Genomic DNA, 10,557 nt, shown 5'->3' on the forward strand with positions numbered 1-10,557 from the left:
GAAAAAACTTCTGTAGTCAGAGAACACATCTCACATTGTGCTTTCCTTTAAGATTCTAAGATCCTTATTAAATCTTTCAAATCAAAATTACTGAACTCCAGACCCTAAGAGAATTAATGCATTGGGAATTCATACACCTCAAACATATCGGGGAGTGGGATAAATGTACATGAAAGTCGCAAGGTTTTCTAAAACAGGGAGGCAAACAGAGGAAGACAGAAAAAATTACAAACAGGAAACCACACAAAAAAAGGAAAGGAGAGAAAAGTCTCATAACACACTGAGACTGAAGAAATTATTCGCCACTTACCCCTTGCACTCTTTTTAAGAAGCTGCACAGGGTTTCCACGATGGCGCAGCATGCCTAAAGAAGTTTCACTCGGGAACAGTAAGTTGTAGAACTTAAATCAGCACTCACTCCTTCTGAGCCTGCGATCTGTAGGCTGCAGTGCTTTAGCTTCTCTTGTCAGAGAAACACAGAAAGAACAAACGTGAAAATCCTAACTTTTCTTGAGTGTGTGGGAAGAACAACTGACAGCACTATTTCCAGCAGTAGCCAATACCTAATACAACCTGAATGGAAACAAGAAACTTCTCAAGCCCACACACCTCTTCATCCACTGTCTTACAGGAAAGATGTGAACATCTATGAAAGTATCACAGACCATTTGCAAGATGCAAAAAACCAGAGCAAATAAACAAAACCAAATGAAACAAGCGTGGAAAAAGCAAAACCAAGACTTGCAAAACAGTTTGAACATTTTTTCGCCCTCCCCAAAAACACAGCGCAAAGTGAAAGGCAGGTATCCTATTCAGCTGTCTTTGTGGCTTGCGCTTTTTGCATCTGGAATTCCTTGGTCTGTTGACTCTCAGTATTGGCACTCTCGAGATCAGCAATTGTTTTGTTTGACCCAGTGTATTCAACAATATTTTTGTTAATTTCATTATTTTGCAAAGCACGTTGGGATGTGTTTCATGAAAAAAAATGCACATAGACCTCACCAGTCTGCTATGATGAAAGTTTTCTCAGAAGTAAACCTCAAATGCCACTGTCATTGGTTCACTTGCTTTTAAATTACTTCAATAACAACTACAGTATTCCAGCTATTAATATAATATTTATTTTGTTCTAACTATCCTTTCTTGAAAAATCGGTTGTATGAAATTTTTACTGTATATTTTAGATCCATGTGGGTTAACTTCTTTTGTCATATAAATAGTATAGCTTGTATTAGAGAGAGAGAGAGATACACATGCACACACGTTTGTTTATTTATAACTATAAACACATGCATATGTATAAACAAAGTAAGTTACATGCATATGTATAAACAAAAAAAGTTACAAACAGTTGCATGGTTTTATCTACAATTTTAACTCCCGTGGATAAATGACTGTAATACTTACAGATCTGTAAGCAATTGAATTGTATAAATCTCATCTGCCTATTAACTAGAAGCAGACAATTTGTATTACAGTATTTAACAGTAGTGGAACAGAAATTCAATCTGTATTTAAGAAATATCACTTTTCAGTAACTCTAGAGTTGAAATATACAAACAATTAAATACTGAAGATTTCTAGAGCATATAAAACAAGGTAATGATCAGATGAGAGCTTTGAACATTTGAAACAGTATCCTTTATTTTAGAACTTCAGGGCTCAGGGTCAGCCTCTCTATTCTGGACTTCTGTTCAACCTTGGTGCTATTATGTAGGTTTATTCTTACCCTTTGTCTGATGCATTTGCTTCCCTGCGTATGGTATTTCACCTTCAGGATAACCAGCACAGCGCAATGGCAAATGCTGCTCTTTGGCTAGACCTTGTGATGTGCTGAAAAAATGCTCGATTCCATGAGGCATAAGGACAGTTCAAGAATTTTAGGACTTCTGCATTACTTTTAGGCTGGAAGGCCAAATTTAGGTTTTGGATGAACACTAGATCAGTGTTCTGAACTACTGTTCATGTAGGTAAGCAGTCTTGTTATTACTTGATTTCTTGGCAAAGCACTCATTAATAACAGTAGGATTCTAAGCAAAAAAAGCTTATCATATCCATCTGCATTGTAGTACACCACTTCATTGTGTGAGAAAAACTAGGCCATAAATAACAAGAGAATGAAAAAGAGCAAGTGCCTCTCTAAATTGGATTACTCTGGCTTAGGTCATTTTAATTAGGATGACCTAATTCATTATATATGCAGTTAACAGTTCAATGTCCATGCTCATTGTTGTGGCATTTACATGTACATCTTGTCTTCCCAATAGCTATCTATACCTTTCTCTTCTACAGAAAAGTGATTGCAAACAGTTCTTCACTTCTAGTTACTGTCTAAATCTTGGCTATTATTTCTATTTAGAATCTCCTATCCATTTATATAGCCGTAATCCTTGTTCAGGCTCTTGCAACTCCAGTCTTAATTAATGCAGTATTCTCTTACTGTAACGAGAAAGGCAGTTTTGCCCTTGTTGGAATGCTGTTGCAGAGATCATTTCCCAAGGCATCGTTTTGATCATGTCACTGTAGATTTGTTGAGTATCTCCACTGACACTCTCTTTTGAATAGTTTGTCATGATTTTCAAGGTTCTTCATAGCATATCTTTGCCCTGCTAATCATTTCTTCTTCTCTGTTGAAATGACCATTCCAATCTCTGATTAGCTCAGGGTAACAATTTTGAAACATGCACACTAATGCTGTTCTCAGAAACATCTACAAAAGAAGCAAATTCTTTCTATCTTAAATTTACGTGATGTTAACAAAAAATTTGATGCTATTCAGAATATAGCAGTCTTCAGACAGTTGCCTACCATGCTGACCAAGATGCTTCCAGTTTCTGTACTCCCCCAACGGTCAGCTACTAGACAAAATTATTATTTTATACTAAACATGTAAATGTTTTCTGTTCTGACTGTATAGAAACTGGCACGAAGATCCCTAACGGTCCACAGTAATGTTTCCCAGTCTCTCAGTCTAGGGTAATACAACAATAGGGTAAAACACAGAGAAAATGATAATATAATGTACAGATTTTTTTTCCTTAGAAAATGAAGCTCAAATATTAGACAGGAAAGGTACATACTTATGAGATACTATTTTAACTATTCATTTGACATTATTTCATGGGTTATTAAAAGTCATTTAAGAGCTTTTCAGTATCTCATATTTGGAAATATGATAGGTTGTCAAAAGTAGCCTCAGAACTAAAGAAAATCTACATCCACACTAGTGTGTGCAAACTGTTTCAGACACAAACAAAATCAACATTTATTAAAATACCTTTAACAAATTTACATCTGTAAGCCATATATTTTAATTCTTTGCAGCTCCCCAGAACAGAGTCTATTTTTTTAACAAGCGCAGTGGAACTGCACTATTAGCTGTATCAGTAAAGCAGAGTAAGTAAAACATGTTACCTAGATAGAATTATTTAAACAGAGAAACCTACAGTATTTAACAATGTAGTTTACATACAAAAATACAATTGATAAGATGAACAAAAATACTGAGGAGGAAAATATAGTCTTTTATTTACAGAGAATGGTTCCTTAAGAATTTAGTTTAAAAATAAATACTCCATTCCATTCCAGTATCTTTTTACAAAGTTAATCATATGCACATCTTGTTTTTTGAGAAAATTAAACTTTCAGACACATAGTAGAAACATATATATAATATATTATTGTTACAATGTGAAGGGGAAAAAAAGCACCTGAATCTAATTAGCTTATTCTTTTTGGACATTTATAATATATTTAGTCAAGAACTACCCAAAGGAGTTTGATTCCTGAAAATAAAATACTAAATCATACTAATATTCCATTATTTATGCCATACATTTTGTGGGATGAGGAGTGCAAGCTTGAGCCCCAATTCAAATGACAGCATATATATTACTCTTGAGTGTATGTGGTAAAATTTAGGCAAAACTTTGATTTTATTAAAGCAAATCTGATACAGACATGAGAAACTAATCCCTGTTATGTCTGTGAAACTTGCTAGGTACACACAGAATATTAATAGCACTTCTAGAGAATTTGCCATTTTGCTACATCTTCAAAGAGAAGTCAAATGGCCAAAGAGGCCCATATTTTGATGTTCTTGAGTCATATGGAGAGAGGAGAGGAAAGAGTACCAACAGCAAAATGTTCAACAGTGCAACTATTCAGCTCCAATTGATTGGAAAGGAAAACAAAAAACATTTTCAAAATAGCTAAATAAAAGTTGAAAATCATACTATAATCCTACTAAAAACATTTTCTAGAGGCCAACTCATTCCTCCCAAAATAATCTTTCTCCGTTTTTCCTTCATGTAACCTTTGAACATGGCTAAGCTTTTAGCTTTATACTTCAGAGAGCAATAGCTGAGTGTTATTATATACAAAATGACAGGATACCTTTTCAAAATCAAAATGTAGAAGTCTAATTCACCTTTTGAAAGCAACCTGGGCATTTTGAAGCCTAAGCCCTACTGAATGGTTCCAATGTGCATAAATTACTTTTGAAAATTGGATGTAGCCTTCCTGTGTTGCCCCAGATGATGTTAAAATTTTACTAATTCTGCTCCCACATATATATAGCTCTCTTGTAATTATTTTGGATGGGGCAGCTTTTGTTTTTGAAGCTGACAGACCTGAAAAATGGAGTGTCATTATAATCGATATATATTTACAAAAGGCTGTAAAAATAATTCTGTTTCTCATGGGCAACTTACTGTCAGTCATCATGAGAATTATTCTTTTTTTCCTGAATGCCTCATTGCCTCTATGCCAGATGGTATGTTGGAGAGTGAAATATAATAAATAAATAAGAATTAGAAAAAAGATATTTCATACTCCACCTGTTCTTTCAGTTGTCACCATTGAGACGTGCACAGCATCAGACCCTAAATCCCCCTAACCCACCCACAAAAAGCTGGAACAATTTTATTGCCAATGAAATAATATAAAGCTCATTGTTTAGCAACTCTTGGTGGAATCAACTGTTTCAAGGATTTCTTTTTCTTTTGAATTACGATTCTTTTTGGTGTTGAAAAATATGCCCAACTGTAGCCGGACAAATATATTCAGCCTAGCAACAAAGAAATTTAATTTAAGTATTTGTTCTTCAGGAATGTTTGCTATTCACACTTGAAAGAGGCATTTTATGGGGTACCAATTTGTCTGGGCAGTCACAGCCTTGCGGAGGGCTCCTACAATGAAAGAGTACTTTTAGCAAGTCTCCGTATGTAGTCCTTATCCAACTCCATCTCACAGTTCATGAGCTCTCTCTTCCTTTGCAACAGAAATCAGTGACATTAGAAAACCAGTGCAATATGACAAGAATTCATTTCATTCGACATGTCTTCTCTGAACTTGACACCTGAAAATCTGTTAAATCTCCCTCTCGAGTCTCTCTCTTTTTCAAGCTATATGCAGATAAATATTTGTTGTTCAGGCTACAGTAGCTAGCAGTAGGACCTGCTGCACATGCACAGTAGATGCTTGTCCAAGATAAGCTGGCTTGATTATCTGATACAGTATAATCGCTTATTTAAAACAAACAAAAAATCCCCCAACCCTTCAACAGGAAGTGAGGACTTCCTAAATATGAAAATCCACTAGAAAGAAATAGTGACCTTTATATCATTTTAAAGGCCTTTTTTCCCAACTTTTTTGCTTTCAGGTATGTTACAGAGTCTTTTGGCCCCTGGATAAGTCATGGAAAATAGGTATAAAACATGCCAGAAGACTTGGATATGATTCTCATATCGCACATATTTCTGGTCTCAAAGAGAGCAAAAGCCTTGATTATATAACTAAATGCACAAGTTCTGTCTCTTAGAGAGGCTTTATGTCAAATTCTAAGGAACAGAAATGCATGGTAACGTATTGATTGTCTGATTCTTTGAAACTGAGAGTTGTGGTCAGCTTAGGTGAATTACTGAGGTTAACTCACGTTCAGTAAAGTCTGAGTAAGCCTTCACTGCGGCTTGGAAGCTAAATGACTTCTCCTCACCCAGTAGTTGAGCTTTTTTTTGACCTTTAGCAAACAGTTTGTCAAACATGTGAATTTACTGTCAATAAAAGAGAGAGAGTGGGGAACTCTATGAATTGCCAAGAAAAAAGGATGATAGAGCAGGAGCTCTGCATGCTAGTTTGTTGAATTTGAACATTACGGGGAATCTCTAAGAAAGGAGATTCATACCTGAACCCTCCAATTTCTTCACAGAAACACACTGGACTGTAACATAAAGTGAATGACTGGAATGAATGAAGGAACCAGAAAAACTACTAGTTTATGATTAGGCAAGGCTCAGAACCCAGATGACGAAGCAGCTAAATTACTTTTTACCTCAACGAAAATACTAGGGTTATTGGCAGGACACCACCGGGAAACTTGAAATGCAACAGCCTGTTTGCACCTTGTTAATGGATCGTTCTTTTAACAGTTTTCATGGTAGTCAGCCTTTCAGTGATCACAGCACAGTAAAACAGTATGAAAATATAAAGGCTCCTGTTAAGATTAAATTATCATATAAGCAACAAAAACAAAAATACAGGCACAGAATTAAGTTGACATAAGAACACAGAATTTTTGAAATATATAGAGTCTAATTAAAAGGTATATACAATAATTATACAAAATTTCTGCTATTTTGAAAGAGCCTGTTAGTTTGTACTTTAATCTGGAGATAAAACTATGATCTCTTCTCTTCCCTCTTCGATAATGTACAGTCCTGACTGTATTTTCCAAAGTCTCCTTTCCAGGAGTCCCTGGGGCAATCGTGGCTCGGGGAATCCAAGTGCAGCATCACAACACAGAAGCCGTGCTTTAAGGAATCAGTGGATAATGGCAAAGATTGCTTGCAAACAGCCTTGTCTTCCAGCCTCCAAAAACTCTCAGAGCTCCAATATTTACCTCATAGGGTGAAATTCATCCACCTTGAACAAAGTTTGCATAATTGGACTTTGTGCAGGGCACCAAGCAGAGCTTATTGGTGGAAACAATTCCTTCTCAAAAATCACAAGAAGACTGGGATGTTGCAATGCAGCCTATATCTAGACCTAAGGCGAGAATAGTAGTACTGGCCTTTTGGAGTAGAAAAGAAATCTGTTGTTTCCCTTTCTCTATGTTGGCTTGCTTTTACATGGCGGGTAGTCTTTTATTACATTCCAAGAACACACACACTTTTGCGAGCAGGTCTAGGTAAACCTACGTGGTAAGAGTAAACAGGATAGTATACAGGACCCCGTAGCAGACAAGCATTTTTAAAACTAGTTAAAAATGAGTGAGACCATTTTTTTTAATGAAAAACTAGTTTTAAAATGGTTCATTAGACACTCTAGTGACATCTGTTTATACCAAAAATGTACAATTTTCTCCAGTGCTGTTTTTCCCCTCAAATATACCAAAAATGTTGTAGAGTATATGCATACCACATTTTCAATAAGTGAAAAAAACTAATAATAATTTTAGTAATGTTTCCAAGAAGCAGATTTTTGGAAATTAAAAAAATTGCAAAAGAAAAAAAAAGAGGGGGGAAGAGAGAGAGAGAAAGAAAGAAAAGAAAGACTGGTCTTTCAAGTATTTTGGACAAAAGATTGCAAAAATAATTACTTTTGAACAGCTCTATCAATTTTGCTCGCATGTTTTGAACTTCAGATCTCTGACATAATTGCACAAAATTGTTACAGTTTAAACCCTATTGTGTGTTGGAAAAGTCTGGTTATGATATTAGCAGGCCATACGTAACAATTCACCAGTAGGACAAACTGTTGCATAAATTTTGCATCACATAAGCTGTAGCCACGGTAAATGCCTTGGCATATGCTCAAAATCTTCAACCAATGCTAGGAAACCAGGGTTTCCATGTTGAATCACATTGTGAAATCTTATATGCCAGTTTTCCCAGAGCTAGCGTGGGGATCTCCAAAACAGTGTTGCATTCCTCAGCATATAAGTTCGCCATAATGCAGCACGAGATGCAATAGACAGGTATTAATTAATTAATAATTTGAAATACAAATACCTTTATGTTTAACATTTCAGAATAATTTCTTGCATTATGTTCTACACCACACTATTTGTGACATTTTAAATTAAGAATCACAACAAAGAGCTCATCTAGCTTGGATAAGAACTTTTCACTAAAGATGGGAAAGAAATTATTATATTAGGGTTTTTTTAAGCTTTATAAAAACTGATCTAAAATGACATACTTTTAGAATTTTATGTCTAGAGGGATCACGTGAACTGGTAAGTCAGAGGTACAGAATGCCATTTAGGTACATCTGAACTGAGTCCAATAAGCTGTATTAGACACAAACCTTTCAGAAAGCTGTTCCATCCTGACTTGAAAGCATCAGAATTGGGGAATCCACAACTACCTTTGTTAACATCTTCCAGTGGTTAACCAGCATCATTACTAATAGTTTGGAATTTATTCCTATTTTTAATTTGTCTGGTTTTAATTTTCAGACTTTTTTGTGTGGTATTTTTCCTTGCTGGCTTAAGGAGTTTTTTACTTCCTAATATTTTCTTTCTTGGAAGCAACTTATTCATTATGATCAAGTTACTTTTTGTGTTTTCTTTTTATTTCCTTTACATTTATATGCAAATAGGTAGGCTTATCTTCCAAAGAAGAATGCCATAGAGAACTCTCCAGACTGCAAATCCTGAAATCCACTAACAGGCACTAACGAATTCCAAAGAAACGAAACAAAACAAAACAAAACAAAACAAAACAAAACAAAGAGATCCATAACAAAATTGAGCAAGATCCAGACAAGGCCAAGAATGAATAAAAACTAGGGTGGATATGATTTTCTAAAATTATAAGCTTAGAGTGGTGCTTAAACACAAATTATGGAGTTGGACTTTCAAAAACACAGCAATGATGTAATGAGATGAATATTTCTAACTTGTTTGAGTATTTCTGCCATTCCTCACCCACACAAGATTAAGGCATTCATTTTTAAGATACTGACCTAAAGCAATGAAGAAATGGCATTACTAAGTAAGTAAATACACAGTCTGTTCTCAGTATTCTTCCACAGGAAAGATGTTTAGTGGTAAGAAAAAAATTGCTATTGATTTACTTGAAAATAGGCAATTTTCCTAATTACTTAGGACACTAAGTATGCTGTGCATCAGACAACAAACCATTTTTTTTCACATTTCATGTAGGAATCAGCTAGACTGATCAGATATATCTTGGCTGTTTAAGCTTGGTTGGAGGAGATTATCCTCAGCAATTCAGAAAGGTTGAAATCCTATATAAACTTTAGCCTTCACAGAACTGCTTAAAATATTCTGTTATTTTTCTCTCTGCTTTCTGAACCTTCCAGCCACTGTACTTTAATTTCTCACATGCACAGAAACTGAAGATCATACAGTTTCTGTTTTGGTGCAAAAAGATTCTAATTTAAATACATAAATACAATATTATTCAACTGATAAATTTATAACTCTACAATAAGTCACACATAGGTTAGTCAAGGCAAATCATCTGTATAGTTTTCATAGATTAATGAAACTTCATGAAAATATAATTCATACTGTTAAATATCTCCAAGGTACTAATAGATGCTTCATTTCAACATCAGTAAGTGACAGTATTGTAAATAAGTTCAAGAGTGGTCCACAGATTATTGAGACTTACGCATCTATATTGAATTTTTCCTAATAATCCAATTTATAAATATGCAATGTATACCATTTTCTCAAGTAGTAAGTACTTCCTGCACAATATACTTTTTTAACAATGCTTTGCTTTACAGACTTTGAAAAGCTTGGCAATAATAACAGAGTTTTTTTTTAAAAAGCTACATCTATTGTGTACTCACAGAAGTAACTTCTGTGTAGTGTGACGGTAATTTAAATGAACTAGCCTGAAAAATGGTAACTGTCCAGCTATGGTTGCTTGGCTTAATTTAGTCCACTGTTTACATTTATTTCCTTGACAGCAATGTAGACATGTGCCAAAGACTTCTCTTCCCTTTCACTTTGTTCTTTCTTTTCCCTTTCTCTCTCCCTTTTCCTCCTCCCCAGATCAGAAACCTCAGGGTAAAGTCAGGCCCTATACCAAATCTAAGCTTAAAACGTAAATCTTAGTGATACTGTATCCCCATATGAGTGCTTGCTGGTGCCCACATACTATAGCTGCAGCATCTAAATATTTCATAATTAAACAGCTGACATATTTTAGCTGTTAATATCACTTCTCTAATAATTTAATTAAGGTCAGCAGGTCTACCATTATTTAACAGCTGCAGGACACTTGTAAGTACCAGTTGGGTATAAGTGTGATATTTAGCTGATCCAATACTCTTCAAATCCTGAGTAAGAGAATGAATCAAATGCTCTAGGTGATTTTTTTTTCTATTTCAGTAGAAGATTTAAGTCATGGGTGAAACTAATCAGAATCTCACTCTTGAGGAGAAAATCATTTGAATTGGAGGTGAGGGAGAAACACTGTCTCTAGGCTACCTGAGTTTCTGAGACTGCTGAAAAATACACTAAGTTCTCAAAATTGAAAATTGATATTCTGGAAAAGAATTATAAGTCTGATCAATCAA

Source organism: Dromaius novaehollandiae, chromosome 5, assembly GCF_036370855.1.
Source record: "Dromaius novaehollandiae isolate bDroNov1 chromosome 5, bDroNov1.hap1, whole genome shotgun sequence".
NCBI lineage: Eukaryota > Metazoa > Chordata > Aves > Casuariiformes > Dromaiidae > Dromaius > Dromaius novaehollandiae.